The sequence below is a fragment of the Arvicola amphibius genome, chromosome 9 (genome assembly GCF_903992535.2).
Source record: "Arvicola amphibius chromosome 9, mArvAmp1.2, whole genome shotgun sequence".
NCBI classification, from domain to species: Eukaryota; Metazoa; Chordata; class Mammalia; order Rodentia; family Cricetidae; genus Arvicola; species Arvicola amphibius.
This window is the reverse complement of record NC_052055.2, coordinates 79,996,192-80,004,519: the sequence shown is the minus strand read 5'-3', so window position 1 is coordinate 80,004,519 and position 8,328 is coordinate 79,996,192. Positions and strand designations below refer to the sequence as shown.

At 36.8% G+C, this 8,328-nt stretch overlaps 1 pseudogene; it reads left to right on the top strand.

The window, feature by feature from the left end:
- Nucleotides 1-268: 268 nt before the first annotated feature.
- On the top strand, nt 269-600 carry LOC119823891 (annotated as a pseudogene).
- The last annotated feature ends 7,728 nt before the right edge of the window (nt 601-8,328 follow it).

The window sequence follows — 8,328 nt, the reverse complement described above, 5'->3', positions numbered from 1 at the left end:
TCACATTTGAACAGAAGCTGTACGGGGAAAGCAAAGAAAGTATGTGCCTTGAAATAAATGCTTCTGTTGATTTGTCAAAGAAATCAGGCAAAGGATACCAAATATTTCTGCTTCATGGTAGTTTATGAATGAATGAATGAATGAAAATTTTACTTTTTTCCAAAAATAATGCATGACCAAGTTTCTTCAGAAAAACTAGATCTTACCTCTTTCGGCCATCTTGGCATCTGTGGAGGCCTGCTGGGAATAGGACTTCTAAAAGACAATTATGTCTGGAAGACTGTGGTGCAAGGCCACGTTTGCTGGCTATAAGCAAGGTCTCCAGAACCAGAGAGAGCACATGGCTCTCCTTAAAATTGAAGGCGTTTATGCCCGAGATGAAACTGAATTCTACTTGGGCAAGAGATGCGCTTATGTGTATGAAGCAAAGAACAACACAGCGACACCTGGAGGCAAACCAAACAAAACCAGATGGTGTGGGGGAAGGTAACTCGGGCCCCTGGAAACAGTGGCATGGTGCGTGCCAAATTCTGAAGCAACCTTCCTGCAAAGGTCATTAGACACAGAATCCGTATGATGCTGTACCCATCCCGGATTTAAACCAATGAAAAGTAAATAAATAAAAGTGGATTTGTTAAAAAAAAAAAAACACAAAAAACTAGATCTTACTTATTGGCCATGATATATCTCAATTTTTCCCTAAATACTTCCATGTCATAAAAAGTCAGTTAAATAAAATTACATCATAGATTGAATAAGCTAATTCATTGAAGAAATAACTGAATAACTACAATTTTCTAAAAGTCTTTAGATTGTTTTTGGAGTTGAGATTATGAAAATAGTTAAAAATAAAGAAGACTTTTTGAACAATAGCTTATGAAAACCTAGAAGAAAGGAGTTTCAGATATGTGTGTGTGTGTGTATGTGTGTGTGTTATCACAAAATCTTTTAAAAACTGCTGTGATTGGAGTCAAGTGTGGTGCATGTCTTTAATTAAACATTTTGGAGACAGAGGTGGTCTCTGTCTTGTCAATTGCTTGGTCTACATATTGAGTTTCAGGAGAGCCAGGGCTATGCACAGAGACTGTCTTAGAATAAACAAACAAACAAATACTTAAAATGAAATTATTGTTATGTTTAATGTCAGTTTGTCAGGATCTAGAACCATATAGAAAACAGATATATCTCTTGTCATTTTTGCAAAGGAGTTTTTAAGATTTAATTTAATTTTTGAAATATATGAATGTGTGCGTATGTGTGTGGGTGTGTATAGCACCCAAAGAGGCCAGCATATGGTATACCCCTAAAGGTAGAAAGGGAGCTGATTTGGGTGCTTGGAACTGAACTCAATTACTCTGGAAGACCATTAGGTACTCTTGAATGCCAATCTCCAACCCCAGTGAGAGTTTCTAGATTGGGTCAATTGCAGTGAGAAAGCTCTATATAGGCAGCACTATTCTAGGGGTTATGTTCATGAACTAAATAAAAAGAAGAAAGGGATTGAGCATCAGCATTCATTGTCCCCACTTCCCAGTTACAGATGCTATATCATGAGCCATTTCAGCTTCCTGCCTCCCTGCTTTTTCTGCCTCAATGGACTGTATCCTCAAAGTGTGAGCTAAATGAAACCCTTCATTTCTTAAGCTTCTTTTGACAAATATTTGTCACAGCACTGAGATAAGAAACTGAGACAATGATGCATAATACCAGATTAGACAGCATATAATTTTTTAGCAAAATAGTTTTCAGGATATATGGTTGATGATATTATATATTAAATATTTAGTATGTGGAGAATAAAATATGAAAATAGTTAATTCCACAAGACAGAAACATTATTGTTAAAATATTTCTCTTTGAAATTTAGGACTTCTCTTACGAGTATTGGAGGTTGCTGGGAAGAGTTGTGGCTTGACTATTATAATTTTATTATTTGTCCAATGTGAGAATACATTGCATGTGGTATAGTTGATAACAAAGAATAAGAATTTTGAAAACACAAAGTGATGCCCAAGGTACAGGAACTAATTAATAATGAATGTGCTTTGCAGATTCCTCAAAGGAAAGAATGTAGTCAATATACATAGAGAGTTTAAGCAGAAATTTATTTAGCAAAGCTAAGCACAGCAAACCCTCCAAAGAAATGGGCTACCCCAAGGTAAAGGGTCACTCAGTAGATACTACCATGTTGATTTTAAAGTTTTCGTTAATATTGTAAAGTTGGTGGTATGTGTTTGGGATAGCTGACTGTTTTCTCTCTCAAGTCATGTTGGGCTAAACATATCTTCCTTTTAGGGCATTTCAGCTCATGCATGCCCAGCAAAGAACAAAATAATGGCAGAGGAGTTCAAGGTCAAAATAAAAGTGACAAGTTCAATCCTTTTGAGAAAGTAGACGACACTTTGTTAACACATACATTTGGGAATATGCTTCAGTTTCTAATATAACCTAATTACAGCTTCAAGGAAATATGACCACAAAGGGCATTCTGACCGTAAGGGGAAAAAAGCTATCAAAATACAGCTGCAATTTTTTCAGTTGTCTCACATCTGAATTCTTGCCTGTTAGAAAAGAAAAACAGAGAGATAGAAGCTAGAGGAAATGACACTTAGAGATCAAACCATGCTGTTCACTAAGATACCCCTCGAATGCCCCTCAAACAGACAGCATTTGAGAGAGGATTTCTCTTGACTGCCCTCATCTCTATTTTGTGGATGGTATGTCTGTGAGGAAATTTTCCTTTGTAAGACCTCCCCTTGTCCCTTTGAAAAAGACACTAGATAGGTTCTGGCAGCCTCTTCCTCTGATGTCTTCCTTCAGGACACTAGAGAGGCACTCACAACCTCTTCCTCTGATGTCTTCCTTAAGAATCTGGAAAGGATCCTTTAAAAACATAACCATTAAAGAAGGAATCTCAGTCTTGGAAAGGGGAAGAAAACTAACTTACTTCAGGGCACCTGCAGCAAACTCAGAGAGCCTAATCATTGAAAGGGCATTTCACATTCAAGAGTAAATGCACTCAGCACATCTAATTGATCAACCTCCACACTTAAATTCTCCAGTTCTTTCCCATCATCTTTCTTCATTCCCAAACTCTCCTTGCCTTTTGTTTTTAGAAGAATTCAGACTAAGAATATTCTTGATATTGCAATAGCATTAAATAAAACTTTTCTTGCCTGTTTGATTTCTACAGCACAATTTTTACATAGAAAATGATTCCAAGATACTGGCAAAGACCTGGAAACTGCAAGAAACAAAGCTGTGTGCTAACAGTGTAATCAAACCAACATTTCCAAGTGTCTGTTAACAAGAGAAATAGCATTTACAGTCTTGAAGTGCCATAAGGCACTGGCACAAATGACTTCAGTACAGAGTTAAAAATATACATTCGTTTGAAAGAACTCAGAGTTGGATGCAAAAGGTTTACAATCCAGTGGTCCAAAAAGAATGTTTAAAACTCCAGCAGTCATAGGAGTAGAACAGGAAGCTTTTGAGAGAGTTGATGTAGTGACAGAAGCCAGTTATTAGAACATCACAGCAGAAATATTAGCAATAGCCTAGGATCCAATATGTTGAGCAGTTTACATGGACCATAAGCAATGGAAAGAATCACAGATCTTGACTATGCTTACTTCTTGATTAGGATGTTGTTACCATGGTGTTTGTGCTTGAGTGTATGTGATGCTCATGGCATTGCTAAGTGTCTCATATGGTTTGCACCACTTAGTGCTTCTAAAAAAGATGATATTAATATCTCAAGTTGTCTGATAAATTCAACTTCAAAGAGACCACACAGTCAGAAGAATGTGGATCTGACATTTAAACTAAAGCTGTTTTGGAAAGCCATATGCTTGTCTGATTAACCTTAGTGGTCTTTAGTTCTAGCTCAACATTACAGTTGCTTGAAGAGCTATTTAAAACATCAGTATCTGTATCCTGCCTCTAGAGACTCGGGTTTAATTTATTTACAATAAGACTCATGCATTAGTATTTTTTAAAAAAAATAAAAATTCAAATTAACCCAAATCATCAAGATGATTGTGATATGGAGCCAGTCTGGAGAACTGTTGCAGGAAGGTATTGTTTCTGTTCCTATCCATTCTGTGACTTCAATAACAGCATAAATCAATACAGAAAGACAACACTGGCTCTTCGCCACTTTATAACCTCTAACTCACCTCAGAAAAACAGCAATCTGACTTCAGAATTTGCCATCCATTGGAACTGCGGCAGGGTAATCTAACCGTTAGCTTCCATCTGACAGATCTAATTTTTAAATACTCTTCATCCCTGCATCATCAGACACCAGAAGAAGAATTCCACTCTAGAATCCATGACCCTGCCATTTTATAGAATATGCTATCTATTGAATTTCTCTGCGTTTTACATTGAATTGTTTTTTTTGATCCGTTGTTGCTTCAGCCTTCTACTCAGAGTTCTGTCTTCGCCCTCCACTTTTCTCACTAGTAGAGTTGTTGCCCTTCTGCACTTTTCTCAATCCACCCTCACATTATCAATTCCTTCCCCAAGAAAAACTACCACCACCCTTACACCACCAGTCCAATTGCTCTCTGTGACCTCAATCCAATATGCACATGGCCATTTGGGATATAACTTTTTTGTTGCAGACAAAGGGCTCCTGAACCTTAGAGGAGGTTACCCAGGAGCCAGCATTACTGTCTACAGGACTTGCTCTATCCAATATGTAAGGCTTAACCAAATTAGGAACCTCCTTAGCTCCTGGGGGTGATAAAAAAAAAACCACCACTCCTTGAAAGCTTATCTCCTAAGCCCCAGAGCATCAAATAAAAAGGTTTCTTAGGCTATTATTTTGATTTAATGTCTGGGAAATAGAGATTAAAGGAGACATGTTCTTGAAGTCTTTTGCTTGCTTTAGTTCCTGTATATTCTATTATTATGCAAGACACAAACCAAGTTGCTATTGTTACAGCCATAGCTGAATGACTGCATTTGTTTAATTGGTACTAAATTTTGTATAAAGAAGTTTTTTTCTACTTCAAATATTTATGTAAGACCGGTAAGATGGCTCAGTATGTAAAGATGCTTGATGCTGAGACTGACAACCTGAGTTTCCTCCCAGAAATCCACATGGTGGAAGGAAAGAACTGACTTCTGCAAGGTATCCTCTAAACTCCACATGTACACTATGGTTCTCACATATACACAATCTCTTTCCTCTCTTTCTCCCACTAAATAAATGAATGCAAGTATTAAGAAAATTAATATTTATGTTAAGAAATAAGATTTATTTTCCAATTAGTGATGTACAAGATTTCTCTACTGTATTTTTTTTTCATTTCTGACTTCACTCTTGTTAAATTAGTCTTGCCACTCTCAATAATGGTGGGTCATCACATATAAGTTCTTGGATTATGAAAAATAAATTTTATTAATTTTACCAGGCAAGGTATCAGTCACTATTCTATTGCTGTGAAGAGACACTATGGCCAAAGCAACTCTTATAAAAAATAGAGTATTTAAATTTGGGGGGTTGCTTACAATTTTAGAGATTTGGTCCGTTTTCATCATGGATGAGAACATGTTAGCATAGAGGCAGGTGCTAAAACAGTAGCTGAGAACATACATCTGATTTGCAAGCACAAAGCAGAAAGAAATCTAGGGGGAATGTGGTAGGTTTTTTAACACAATCCAAAGCCTGCCACCCCCCCCCCCCGTGACACACCTTTTCCAGCAAGAACACACCTCTTAAACAGTTCTATCCACTGGGGACCAAGTATCCACATATATAAACCTGAGAGAATCATTCTGAAAAACCACACTCTAGTAGGTCAGACCAAATGAATATTGCTGCATTCCATTCTTTATTTTTAACAGTCATTAATAAATAATAATTTAAATATGTATAAGATATAGCAGCTGACTCTATAACTGAAGCCCAAACTTATGCAGAATTTTTCCAAATTTACTTAGCAAATTTACAAGTACAGGGGTTGTTTTCTCAGTATAACTTATGTGAATGGATGCAATATTTCATTTATAATACAAGACAAATTCTTTGCATTTTAAATTAAGTCAAAAAATCCAATTAGGAAGTAATCATTCCATTACTGAATATATTAACTTTGCCATAATAAAATTATCTCCCTAGTGTTCGATTTTTAAATAAATTTCTGTCATTTTTTGTGTACAAATTAATATTCATAACGTGCATACTGGGCATCATGGATACAATGATGTTGAATAGACTTCTGTCTATTTGCTTTGTGAGGTTAATACAAAACATCAATTTCTCTGTGTGCCATGTAAGGCTTGTAGAAACTTGCCTGTGTACTCTAGAATTCTCCAATACCTTGCAATTTTTTTTATTTTCCATCTCAAGATAAGCTCTAAACTGAAAGAATCAGGAAAGATAATTTGTGATATAATTTATGATTGAAAAGCTTGAGACAAGAACTGAAATACATTACTTGTTGAAATATTCATCTTGTTTACTGAGAGTTAATGAGACTAAGGACGTTTCAAGTATAATTCAACTCTGGGTTATTCTTGATGTATCATCTAGATATGAAATTGGTGTTTTAAGATAGGACTGTCCTTGTCCTTACAAAGAGGAAACACTCTACCTAGTCTATAAACTGAATGTTTCAGGATAAATGCCATTCACTGATAGTTGTCAATTGAATTTGTGTGCAAGAGTTATAAGAAAGAACCAAAACAATATATCACAGACTAGTTCTAGTCAATGTTACAATTTGGGCACTTAGCTAGTGCCTTCCAAGACTTCTATTATCTACAAAATTTACCCTGACTAGTGTGATGCTATGTCCTTTTATTCCCAAGAGCTTGTGGGCTACAGAAATGCTAGTAGAGATAAGATGATCTGGAGCCATCATCAAAAATTTTAGCTTTCACTATCTAGAAATAGGATTATATTGAAATTAATGCTTTCCTGTGTCTATTCTCTTTTTCGTATTTCCTCAGCAGTAATATCTATAGTTATTAATATTGAAGAAATTATGGTTTAATATGACATCAAAAATTAACAAAAGAATCAGTTAAGTCTATGTGCTTTAAGGGCACAGATCATGAATGCTGAATCCCATGTGTTTATAGACAAGAATTTTATAACTGCGTGCTATGGAAATAAAACATCATGAACAAAAGAATCATGAGAAGTTATATGCTCCTAGTTTATGCTGGCATGACTAAGGTCATGGTGTTCCCTGGGAGAAGAAACATATATAGAGACCACCATCAACTGAAAAATTACCAAGTAAGTGACTGTCGACACACTGCCTCTGTACTAATCATGCATCTTGGACACATCTATTTAGAAGTTAGAGACCAAGCATCTCTGGGTTTCTTTTATTTTTAATTTATTATATTTTTTTAAAAAATACCAATCCAAGTTCCCATTCCCTCCCCTTCTCTGATTCCCTCCACCCCTCCCACCCCCCATCTAATCTTCAAAAAGGGTAAGGCATATTGCTTTGTGGAGGTCTAAGGCCATCCCTACTATATCTAGGCTGAGCGAGGTATACAACCAAAGAGAATAGGATCCTTAAAAGCCAGTACATGCAGTAGAGATAAATCCTGGTGCCATTGCCAGTGGCCCCTCATTGTGGCCCAGTCATGCAACTGTCAATCACATTCAGAGGGACTAGTTTGGTCCTATGCTTGTTCCTTCCCAGTCTGGCTGGAGTTGGTGAGCTCCTATTAGCTCAAGTAAACTTTTTAAGTGGGTGAACCAATTATGGTCTTGACGTCTTGGGTAATATTTTCATTTCTTCCACTCCTCAGCTGGACTTTGGGAGCTCAGTAAAGTGCTCCAATGTGGGTCTCTGCCTCTGTTTCCATCAGTTTCTGGATGAAAGCTTTACAGTGATATTTAAGATAATCATAAGTCTGACTAAAGGGCAAGTCAAGATTGGGCCCCCTCTCCTCTTTTGCTTAGGATCTTAGGTGGGGTCATACTTGTGGATTCTTGGGAATTTATCTAGAGCCAGGTTTCTGCTAACCCTATAATGGCTCCCTCAATCAAGATATCTCTTTCCTTTCTCTCATCTCAACTATCCCATTCCTTCAAGTTCTCCTCAACCATCTCCTTCTCCTCTTCTCTTCCCCTTATCCCCTCCTTTCTCCTTCCACCCCCATGCTCCCAGTTTTGTCGAATAATCGTCTCTGTTTCCAATTTCCAGGTGGGTTAACCTTATTACTTAGCTTCTCTAGGATCATGAACTATAGTTTCAATGTCCTTTGTTTATAGCTAGTATCCACTTACGAGTGAGTACATACCATATTCATATTTTTGGGTCTGGGTTACCTCACTCAGGACAATGTTTTCTA